General features: G+C 39.6%; 1 long non-coding RNA gene across 1 annotated transcript; it reads left to right on the plus strand.

Moving 5' to 3' along the window:
• Positions 1-20: 20 nt before the first annotated feature.
• LOC129046192 (uncharacterized) lies at positions 21-10,609 on the plus strand. Its single transcript, XR_008507041.2, has 3 exons — positions 21-457; positions 5,650-5,754; positions 10,572-10,609. It is a non-coding gene; the product is annotated as an uncharacterized LOC129046192 (long non-coding RNA).
• Positions 10,610-11,728: the final 1,119 nt, after the last annotated feature.

Below are 11,728 nucleotides of genomic sequence, written 5' to 3' on the forward strand. Positions count from 1 at the left end.
GGCGTACTGGGGACTAGGGTGCCGGTGCCGACGTAGTTCCCTAACTGGTCAGCTTTACACAAGCTTGGTTTTGTACGTGTCTTCCCCATGTCTACGTTTAGTTGCCATGCCGTTTGTTTCTGTTTTGTTCTGACGACTGTACCTTCTGGAGAGACAGTGTCACTAGAAGGCGAGGCGGTGGGGAATTCTGAGGTGTGCAGGCCTCCGGCATCCTACTCGCAGGTTGGCTGGCGCGCGCCCCGAGGGCTGTGCCCTCTCGTATCTTCCATGGTTCCAGGAATCTGAATCAGTGTGACAGTGCCTAAACTCATCATAGGACAGTATCACACTTACTGTTACAGAACAGGATGGCAGTTATCATTATAATGGCTCTAACATTTGGGCTTTCACCATGTGCTAGTACAGTGCTAAATTTTACACGGATTATCTCAGTTAAGCCCACGAACAGCCTGAGGAGGTAGGTATTATTATCCTCTCTTTCTACTGAGGAAAACAGCCGGAGGAAGAAAAGTATAATGGCCAAGTGGTAGAACTAGAATTTGAACTAATGCAGTCTACTGCTAGCGGCCAGGCTTTTGCGTGTGTGTTTAAATAACGAATTTAGGATGTGAGGGCGATCTGGCTGCGACATCTGTCACCCCATTGATCGCCAGGGTTGATTCGGCTGATCTGGCTGGCTAGGCGGGTGTCCCCTTCCTCCCTCACCGCTCCATGTGCGTCCCTCCCGAAGCTGCGCGCTCGGTCGAAGAGGACGACCTTCCCCGATAGAGGAGGACCGTTCTTCGGTCAAGGGTATACGAGTAGCTGCGCTCCCCTGCTAGAACCTCCAAACAAGCTCTCTCAAGGTCCATTTAAATAACGAATTTATGTTTTGTAAGCCTGATGCCTATTCACTATTCTAAAATTTAAGCAATCAGAAATAATAACACTAGCCAACATTTACTGAGCATTTCTGAGTCCGAGCAGCTGTTATATGATAGGTCATGTGCTTTGAAACCATCTTTCTTGCTTACTTGAGCCCTTGACCATAGCTCCTCTCTTTTTCGTGATCAGTTTTTTTCTTCCCTGGTGGATCTTACCTAAACATGCTGTAATGACTGACATCTGAAAAAATAATTCTAATCTTCCTTGACTCCAGTCAGCTACCCCTCCATTTATTTGCTTCCCTTGGTAACAAAATTCCTGAAAAAAAAAAAAATGAGACTGGTTATCTTCATTTTCTTACCTTTCATTGTAGCATTTTTTCCCACTTCAGGTTTTGGTCCCCACAGATCCAGTAAAATGGCTCTTCTCAACATCACCAGTGAGTTCTGTCTTGCAAAATCCTCACTTCTCTTGTATTATGACAGAGTTGATTACTCTTATTGAGTCTGGGTTTAGGTCTTGCGGTGCAACACCTTCCTTGCTTTCCTCTTTTTAGTTTCCTTTGTGGACTTTTAGTTCTGATTGAGCTAGGCCAGACAAGAATTCATCTAGGTTTGAAGACTGGCAACAATGATACCTTCAAGTTGCCTAGCAGATGCACTTGGGGTCTGAATGAGTGAGATGCTTGTTCATTTGTCATCACCCCCATGTTTTTGAGTAAATGAAATTCCGTTTTCCCTACGATTTAACAAAGATTCTTCAACTGAATTCCTCAAAGTAAGACACCATTCTAGCCTAGGTCAACCATGACTGAGTGAAATTAGGTAATCTAAAATGTACCTGAACTTCATTTTTCTTTTTTGTTACATGAGAAGGTAGACCTACATTTCACTAATGTTTCTTCCAAATCTAATTTTTAATATTTTAAACTATTAACCAAGTGGCCATAATGTATTAAGCACAGTGGAAGGAATTCAGAGATGTGGTAATCTCCACCACTGTCTGGAAAATGTTTACAAAATAGTAGGGGACAAAAAAAAAAACAAATATAAATAACTAGAGGGCTGTATATAAATGCCATATACCCTACACTAAAGGGTGAAAAGGGAGAGGTCAGTTTTGTGTGGCTGTTCCATTAATGTGTCACAGTGCAGGTGGCACTTGAGCGGGGCCTTGAAGAATGGTTGAGCTAAGGAGGAGTGCATTCAAGGGGAGGGCACAACATTAGCAAAATCATACAAGCAACCTGTATTATAATTATGGTCATTCCTTAGGAACAGTCTGGGTAAGGTGCTACCACTACCACCACTGGACACTAGATGTCACAAATGAATGAATTCTGGATGGTTCCTGCTTGTTTGGATAACTTGCTTAAGATTCATAGTTCCTGATATAGATGCACATACCCAGATGAGGTTCACACACCATGCACTAAATGCCATGGATCAGGGGGAAAAAAAGCATATATATGTTATTTTCAGTTTATATAATGTGAGTCGGGATTTTGCTTCCTCACACAGAGTAGTGGATTCACCAAGCATAGGAAGGGAATTTAGATGCTGGGAAAGAACAACCCTCCTCTCCAGCATAGTTCCTGATATTATAGCTGTTCAAAGCTAGAAAAGACTGCTATTGTGCACTGGCCATCATTCCTTGATATGACTGTTACAGTGGAAATGGGAAGATTGGTTATCAGAAATGGTGTAGAAGGAGTGTTACACTGTACTGAAAGCCTGTGTGTATTTTGATATGAACTTACTGAATAATTAAATTTGTTTTTGGTATTATAGGGGAATAATATTTGTCTTCGAGGGACTTAGGGTTTAGTGAAAGAGACATTTACCAAACAATAAATCCTTACTCAGAGTATGGTTTAGACTTTCTTGTTCCTTCATATTATTAAATAAAGTTCCAAGATAGTTTTGGGGGGATCAAGCAAGAACAAGCCCAGGACTCTGTGACACAGTTTGCAAATAGGAACTGGATTGATCTACAAAGCTCCATAATTTATAGGATGGGCCAAAAAATGAAGTTTTGGAAGTTAAACTCAAGGTTGTGGTAATTGAGACCTGCAGAATGGCTGAGATCAAGAAACAGTCTTCGAGGGGCACCTGGGTGGCTCAGTCATTAAGCCTCTGCCTTTGGCTCAGGTCATCATCCTAGGGTCCTGGGATCAAGCCCCACACTGGGCTCCCTGTTCAGTGGGAAGCCTGCTTCTCCCTTCTCCCTCTCACAAACTCCCCCTGTTTGTGTTCTCTCTCTTGCTGCCTCTCTCTGTGTCGAATAAATAAATAAATAAAATCTTTTTTAAAAAAAGAAAGAAAAGAAAGAAGAGAGGGCTATGTGCAGGAATTTGGTGATTGTTCTAATCCACAAAACAAGAGAAGAATAAGGATTCAACAACAGCAAGAAAAAAAATCAGAAGAACCATCTGAGAAGTGATCAGGAAATTTAACTGTCACAATTATTGTGTTAATTAGATATCAATATGAATGATTGTATCAGGCCAGCAGATTTGACTGTTTAATAGTAAGAATGACAGTGGCAGTCTTTCTTGGCCCTGCTATTTATAACCAGCTTCAGTTCTTCATGAGCCCTATTGCTATACTCCTTTTCCCCCTGAATAGAGGCAGTCCTCACTTGGAGCAAAGTTGCATCATCCCAATATTGTGGACATTTATTAGCTAACTTCCCAGAATCAATTCCATTCTCCTTTTCCTGTCCAAAGCATTCTGATTATTCTTTAATAATTCATTTTCCTGTCCATTTCAACCATGCAGATTGTTTAAAATTGATCCTACCCTTCAGCTGTAAGGTATCCCATCACTCTGGTTATAGTAATTTGTTCAAAGATGGGCATGCAACTGAATCCTAGCCAGTGAAACAAAATGAGATATTCACTGAGACTCCTGGAAAAATGGAGTTTGTTAAGCCCCTCTGCATTTAAATTTTGTAGCTCAAAGCTGCCTGCTGCTATCCTGGTTCCGTGAAACTTAAGTTTGCTTGGAATAGACCGAAAAGCAGAGCTGATAATTAGAGAGGTTGAAAAAGAGTCCAGGTCATACTGTTTGTACCCCTACATCAAACTCCTCTTAAAGCAAGAAATATCCCTGAACAATAGTTTTTGCTCAAGTGGCTTCAATTTTTGTTTTCTGTTACTTGTAACATGAAAGGTTTTAACCAATACACTCAATAATACTTAAGTCTGAACTTGAGTAGACTAATTAACGTGTCAAGTTCCCAGTTTACATTTAGGATGCCATGAGACCAAAACTGGAAGTTGCTAATGTCCAGAGATAGGATTTAGTGATGGCTCCTCTGAGAAAAATTCATTGGTTGAACTAAAAGAAAGACATTCTAAATGAAGGGACGTAGTGTATAGTAGAGTAAAATAAGGATCCAAGCAGCTTGCATGTAATCCCTTTCTTGGCAACACCTCACATTATCATTATGCCCCTGTGAAGCTGACTTCTTCAGGTGATTTTAGCACCTAAGACAGAATTAGACCGAAGGTTTATATCAGTTGTAGTTTTTACTTGCCAAAAATAGTACCCAGCCTAGTTAAAGATATGTGTATATGAAAAATACCAGTCTTAATTTTTGCAACTATTCACAAAACTGTAGTTGCTACTTTATGACAACCTATCTTCCAGTGCCCTTTACATATTTCTTTCATTTTTCTGTCAGTATCTCAACTAATTGGTGCTCTTTACCCAGTACAGTGACTCTGATCTTAACTACTGAATAGAACATATTCACTAGTTATTATCTATATTACTCACTATTCTGTTGGCCCGGATTTACTTGGGCAGACTCAAAGTGAGATAGGATACAACTTAAGGTCTTGTTCTTTCTCTGAGAGCTTGAAACTGTCACACTACTTTCTCTCACGCGCGTGTGTGTGTATGTGTGGATTCAGTGGAAAGAAGTGGTAACTGTCTTGATGCTGTAATATTTTGCTTAATATATTTTATTCCTAGAAAAAAACAACTTGGGAGTGTACACAGTAAAAGGAGAAATTGATGAGTCAGCACCCCCAAGTAAGCAGCTGAGTACACCTGTTCAGTGATGCTCATGAACTACCTCTTGCCTATTGCCACTAGGTGACAGTCTTTACAAATATTTCATCTGAAAGAGTGTCTTTGTGTTGACAGAAATCAGATTCTGTTGGGAGAGATGGTTACCTTGCTAGTTTCAGCTGGAAGATTTTTTTTTTTTTAAGATTTTATTTTATTTGACAGAGACACAGTGAGAGAGGGAACACAAGCAGGGGGAGTGGAAGAGGGAGAAGCAGACTTGCCGCAGAACGGGGAGCCCAATGCGGGGCAGGGAGCCCGATGCGGGGCGGGGAGCCCGATGCGGGGCTCAATCCCAGGACCCTGGGATCATGACCTGAGCCAAAGGCAGACGCTTAATGACTGAGCCACCCAGGCGCCCCTCAGCTAGAAGATTAAGCAAGCGCATGTGTTTGTTATAACCTACACTTTTGGTGACTTGAGATCATAGTTATTCCTCATCTGGAGCACTCTTCTCTTACTACTAGCTTATTCCTTTCTACAGACTGAATTGCTTCCCCTAAAATTCATAGGTTAAATCCCTAACCTCCAATGTGACTGTATTTGGAGATAGGGCTTTAGGAGGTCCTTCCAGTTAAATATGATCATAAGAGTGGGGCCCTAATCTGGTAAGATTGGTAGCCTTACAAGAAAAGGAAGAGAAAGATCTCTCTCTGTCTCTCTCTGACTCACTCTCTCTCTCCCCCCCCCCCCCCCCCATGCACCACAGAAGAAAGGCCATGTCTGAAAGTGGCATCTACAAATCAGGAAGAGAGCCCTCCCCAAGAACTGACTGGGCCAGCACCCTGACCTTGACTTCTCAACCTTCAGAACTGTGAGAAATAAATTCTCTGTTGTTTAAGAATTTTGTTATTGTAGCCTAGAGCAGACTTTCCATGGCTGGAGAGGCCCTGTGACTAATGGTTAAGAATATGATACATGTTCTGGAATCAACATCTGGTTCAGTTGTAGGCTCTGTTACTCCATAGCTGTGTAATCTTTAACAAGCTACTTATTCTCTTTAAGACGCAGTTTCCTCAAGTACAAAATGAGATGATCAAAAGTACCTAATTTGATAGGTCATTGTGTAGTTTAAATGAACTAACACTTTTTTTTTTTAAAGATTTTATTTATTTGAGATAGAATGAGAGAGAGAGAGTACATGAGGGGGGAGGGTCAGAGGGAGAAGCAGGCTCCCTGCTGAGCAGGGACCCCGATGCGGGACTCAATCCAGGGACTACCAGGATCATGACCTGAGCCGAAGCAGTTGCTTAACCAACTGAGCCACCCAGGCGCCCCATGAACTAACACTTTTTAAACACTTAGCATGATGTCTGCTGTTACTAAAGCATTGTCTCAGCTCAAATGTTACACCATCTGGGATAGAAAAGGATTACCCTTTTCTGAATCCCTATCCTAGGTGTCTTTTATGTATGTCTATGGCACCCTGTGCTTATCCTTTGGAACACTTACAGTAGTTTGCAATAATTTGTGTAATTTATGTCTGCCTCCCTTACTAAACTATAAGCTATTTGAGGCTAGAAAAGCCAATATGTTTTACTCACTGTGGTTTCTCTCAGCAAGTGTCGTAGTGCGTGGAACAGGTAGGTGTTAAAGTCGAGTTTGATTAATGAATAATAAATGAAATTCATTAATTTAAATGAGGTATCTGTAAACTCTCTTTGAGAGAACCAAGTCAAGTAACTTATAAAAGAATTACTATTCTTAAAAAAAAATTACTATTCTTAATTCTGAATGAAAAATGCAGAAAATATATTAATTGTTTACATGAAACAAATTAAGTGTTCCAGAGATGGTACACCAAATAATCTCTGAAGTTTTAATCACTTCATTCACTTGTGATAATATGTGTCCCTCACTTGAACCAGTATTTCTTCACTGGGAATTTATGTATTGATATTTTTTTTAATTCAAGCATTTTAAATTATACTAAGGAAACTGGTATAGAAAATACTCCTATTGGAGAGGCCTGTAAAGCAAAGAATTCTTGGCTAAAGAAAGTGTTCACTTTTGTGTAAATACAGAGTCGTATTAAATTCTTTTAAAGGAAGATCCACCCTTGATGAAGTTAAAGTTTTAAGACTCATGTTTTCCTAATATTTTATCACGCCATGGATGGATTTATCTATTTCCTGGAAAACAAAACATGTTGTCCTATTAATTTTCCAAAAATAGCAAATATTTAAAAGGGTGTATAATTTCAGTAATTTTTAAAGTCCTTTGGTTATGAAGTGGCCAGCTAATTAAGTAAGGTGGCCCAAAAGTATAATAATGAGAAGTGTAAGAGAAGTATTAGTTATTCATGTTTAAAAAGATAATTTTTTGTTTCCAAAGTTTTCTCAAAATATGGGGCATAAGTATTTTGTGGACTTTACATACCTTAGATGGATAGTAAAAGCACCCTGTTTCCTATCATGGTGATAAAACTTAAGGCAGCCTTGATACGGGATGTGATCCTTTCTTCGATCATTGCCTTACCATTTTATTTGCCTTTGCATTATCAGGCAGGGTGCTTGGAACCTGGAATCATCACAAATGAACCCCATCAACTCCCCCATGACACACCACATGCTGGCAGTATTTGTCTACTTTTGATAAATTGGTCAGTCTTGTGAAATACTTCTGTAAGATGAAGTTCTGGAACTTGTCAGGTGTCCTCTCTGACACTCATGTCTTCCTTTGGCTCTCAGATTACCCAACCAGCTGGGGTAAAGCCCATATCCTCCCACAGAGCATGTTTCTTTGGAAATTCAGATCTGTTGGCTTTTGGCTCTAAAAAGTAATGTTCTTGCACTTTCTGTCAGATCAGTACTGAATAATCTCTTGGGGGTGAGTAACCTTTTAAATGTTGGAGGAGTAACAATTCCAGGGATCAGTGTGCATTTAGCAATTTGTAAGAAAAATCAGAAGGAATACAGTGTCCTTTTGACTACATTTGAATGTAGCAAGGCCTAAATCTCTATGCACACACAAAAAGTATGTCTTCTGAATTACATAGGCATGTAATCATTATTACTATAGATGACTGAAGGCAGGAGTTACGAAAGGGTCTTGGGTGACTGTTATCCTCCTACCTATAAAACTCCTGGCAAAGGGATTAATAGGTGTCCTATAAACAGAGGCAGAGTTAAGTTCTTAAAAACAGCATCCCATTCATAGGATTTAAATCTCCCAGCCAAATGGAAAAATAGGTTTAAAAAGTAACATCTAGTCTATTCTTAAATATAGTTGGAAGCTCTGACTTCATTTTTACTCCCGTAAAAATAAATAGTGCTACTCTCATCCTAAGAAATATATATATATGTGCATTTCAAAGAGTAGTTTCCAAACTTTGTTCTACATAAGAAACATCTTTTTTTTTCATAAGAAACATCTTATATAGAACATTAATGAAGAGCTTTTACAACTTCTGATGCTCAAGCTATACCCAACACTAATTAAATTGGAATGTGTAGGGGTGAGTGCCAGGCATCAGTGATTTTTAAAGATGCAGGGGAGAATGCAATGTGCAGCGAAGTTTGGGAACCTGGGATAACACAGTCATGTACTCTCTCCTGCACTCCAGCTTTTCTTCATTGCCTCTTTAGCTCAGTGGTTCTCATCCTGACTGCTCATCACAGGGCATCTTAAAAAAACCCATTCTGATTTATTTGGTCTAGGGCAGTGTATAAGAATCAGAAATGTTGGGCACCTGGGTGGCTCAGTTGATTGGGCGTCTGCCTTCAGCTCAGGTCATGATCCCGGGGTCCTGGGATCGATTGAACCCTGCATCAGGCTCCCCAGGGAGCCTGCTTCTCCCTCTGCCTCCCTCTCTCTCTCTGTCTCTCATGAATAAATAAAGAAAATCTTAAAAAAAAAAATCAGAAATGTTTAACTGTTCCCCAAGTGATTCTAGTGTGTAGCTGTGGTGGAATCACTGGGCTAACTGATTATAGAAAGAGGTAGGATAAGGTGGGTCCTTTAGTCTTTTTTCTGGCTGTTAAGAGCTTTATACATTTTAAAATTATTGTTCACTAGATTGGTTGAATGAATTTTTTCTTCAACTCACTAGGCTGTTAAGCCCAACCACTTTCCTGAACCCATTGGTGGTAGGATTGCCCAATAAAATATAGGACAGCCAGTTAAATTTGATTTCGGCTAAACAATGACTATTTTTTAGTACAAGTATGTTCATGCAATATTTGGGATGTATAATAAAAAAAAGATTGTTTATAGGAAATTCAAATTTAACAGGTATCCTATATTTTTATTTGCTACTTCTGACAATGCTAAGTGGTAGGAGAGCATAGCTCATTCTTGGGAAAATCAGTAATTGAATTCAGGAGAGTTCCATCCTTTTAATCTTCAGGGTTTATAGTCTATTTTTTTTAAGCTCTTACCCCTTCTAGCTGTAGAGGTAGTAGATAAAAAGGCAGGAGCAGTTTGGGAATTTAAAAGTGCTTAAAATCCTGCAGTGAGCCAAGAAGACTCACATTTTCCTTTTGCTTAGGGTATCATTGGATGACCATCAGGGGAGCAGCATAGAAGATGAGGGGGGGGTCACTGTGCAAGAAAAGAGAACACAGAAGGGGGTAGAGATCTGAATCTTCAGTATAACCTTTAGTTTCAGTAACCCCAGTTCTGTGTGTGCTCTTTAGAGGATTGCCATTTTGAGCCTTTTCCATAATTTTCAAGAAGTTCAGAATTGCCTTTTAAAAATTATTATTTCTTCTTAACCTATCTGAATATCAGATCCTTGCTGCTTCCGCTGGGGTCGAGATAGTTTCCAGGTGAAACTGTTCTCATAGCTTACTGAGTCTGAAATAATGGAAACTTCAGATTGTCCCTAGCAATCTTTAAGAACCCCCTCATCTCAAGAGGCTTCCCAAGCGGTCAGGATGCCTTTCAGCCCCATCCTTAAGGACTGTTCACCATAAGCTGATTCCTGAAATTTCCTTCCTCCCCACCATCCCAAATAGGCCTTGAACTGTAAATAAAATTCATGGGTAGGTGTATTTCTTGGCCAATAGCAGGCTCTATACAAAAGGAAAAGGAGCAAGATTTCACAGTAATTCCCAGAAAGCAGGTGTTGTAATTATTTAACCAAATTGGAGCCTGACATTTTGATGAGCAACTCTTGAGCACCCCTCATAATTTCCTCGATGGAGGAGATAGGCAAACAGGCAATATTTCAAATCCCCATTTGCCAGTCCAAGTTTACTAATAGAAGGAGGTGAAACAGGTGAAGCACATTAACTTTTAACCTGTTAACATTGATTTTTTTTTTTTCACTGAACGTTAGATGTTTAAAAGGGAAATTCACACTGGCAGAAAGGAGACAAGACAGAGGGTGATAAGAAGGGGCTGAAAGCTGGCTTGCATCATGGAACATATCCGCAAGCCAGCTGGGCCCACTTTGTGCAGATGTTTTTGTAGGAACAAGAAGGAGGGGCTAGTGTTCTAATATTCAGCACATTAATGAAGCAGTGGAATATCTCTGTGATGCTGCTCCTTTCTGTGGCTGGAGGTGGATGTAGAGGATCAGAGGCTTTGGGATAAATTTATTGTTCAGATTGAGTTCACAGAAATTGCATATATTGATAGTAAGGCTTTTTTCCAAGTTCACTTAGAAAGGGCTAATTTATTTTTTAGGATGCTGACTCTGAAAACCAAAGAGCTGCCTGTTTATTTGCCTGTGGATGGAACAATCAAATCATCATCAGATAATTTCTTCATAGGTGGGCAAACATGTACCTGGTTGGAGATAATAGTTTCAAAATGAATCTCCTTGAGTCTAAATGTTTAGCATGTTTTGGGGCAATGTAGATTAAGTCTTCCTCTTCCCCAGATGGTTAGCTTGGTCTTCCACTTTTTGCCTGAATGCTTCAGTAGTATGCCTATGGAGCATGTATTTCAGAAAATGGAGGAAGTCCATTTTTCTATGTCAGTTGGAGGTTTGCAGATTGGTGGCCCACTGTTTGGTGTACACAATGCAGAAAAAGGAAAAAAAAAAAAACCCTTTGAGCCAAAATGAGAAACCTGGAAATTTATGCACACACACACACACACACTCACACTCACACTCATACGCACACACAGAAATTTGGATTGCCAGCTTCTCTTGAAAAATCAGAAGATTTGGTCATGCTGTACCCACATTCCTCATGCCAACATCTTTGTATTTTCTGGGCACACATTTTCCAGTTTACCTGTCTGTCATTTTATCTTTGGGCTTATTCATTTGGATAGGCGCCCTGGGCTTATTCATTCAGTGAAATAGGTCAGATATAAGGAGACATTTTTATTACCTTCATGTATGGTTCCTATATGCATTTGAATTTGCCATCCATGATATGAGGCTAGATTATATTATCGCTCCAAAGTCCTTCAAGCTGATTCTGTGATTCTTCTCTTTTATATAAATGGAGTTTTTAATATTTTTGGAGATTATCTGATACTTGAGTAAAGAACTTGACTGTACTGTAGCTCTAAAAGTCATTTCTGTCCTATTTCAATTGGGTCTGCTTAAAGCGTGAATGAATTTATGACAAACAGAATAACTCTTCAGTTGATTTTCTTCTTTGGCTGTGTTTTTATTGATGGGAATTAAAATGATCATCTGGATAAGCTTATTTATAAATGAAAACCAGAAATTAGTAATTTGAGTATTCAGAAGGGATTGCCTATGCAGGTAAAATCTAGCAAAGAAATGCTCAACTGCTGACTCAACCTAGTATCAGACAACTTAACACAAGAGGACATAGAGATAAAATCTGACCCCTTTGTTTTACTGATAAAACTGAATTTAA

Source organism: Mirounga angustirostris, unplaced genomic scaffold (genome assembly GCF_029215605.1).
Source record: "Mirounga angustirostris isolate CCGP_5_RB_7025 unplaced genomic scaffold, mMirAng1.0.hap1 SCAF_7, whole genome shotgun sequence".
NCBI classification, from domain to species: domain Eukaryota; kingdom Metazoa; phylum Chordata; class Mammalia; order Carnivora; family Phocidae; genus Mirounga; species Mirounga angustirostris.